This window comes from Rhagoletis pomonella, unplaced genomic scaffold (assembly GCF_013731165.1).
Source record: "Rhagoletis pomonella isolate Grant_MI unplaced genomic scaffold, Rhpom_1.0 Rhpom_scaffold_00001, whole genome shotgun sequence".
Classification (NCBI taxonomy): Eukaryota; Metazoa; Arthropoda; class Insecta; order Diptera; family Tephritidae; genus Rhagoletis; species Rhagoletis pomonella.
In genome coordinates this window covers 13179616-13180075 of record NW_023458555.1, presented here as the reverse complement: position 1 = coordinate 13180075, position 460 = coordinate 13179616, and positions in this window count along the sequence as shown.

The following is a 460-nucleotide window of genomic DNA, read 5'->3' as shown; positions in this document are numbered from 1 at the left end:
CGACTTCAACCGTAATAGGGCTGCACTAAACCTCAGTTTTAATCATAAAATGTATAATATTACTATCTCCGCCAAAACAAACCTAAACGCTTTTATTCTAATTTTTTGATTTTTTGAGTCATCCAGCTTCCAGCAAGCGATTGATATGTGTTTAGGGGAATACCCCAATTATAAAAAGAATTTATTTGCCGAAATATTTAATATCTCTAATTGCATCTGGATTGTCAACATCGAGCATTTTTGTTTATTAATGTTTTACTTGATGGTTTCTTTTGTTTATTACATACATACATATGTATACTTGCATATGTGGTTTTGCTGACCACTAACGAAATATTTACAAACACATGTCTGTAAGTATGTACCTACATTAGGATGGTCCGAAATAAGTAAAGTCGGAATTTTAATGCTCTCACCGCCTAGGATTGTTCTATATCGAAAAAATAACCCCTATTTTTTT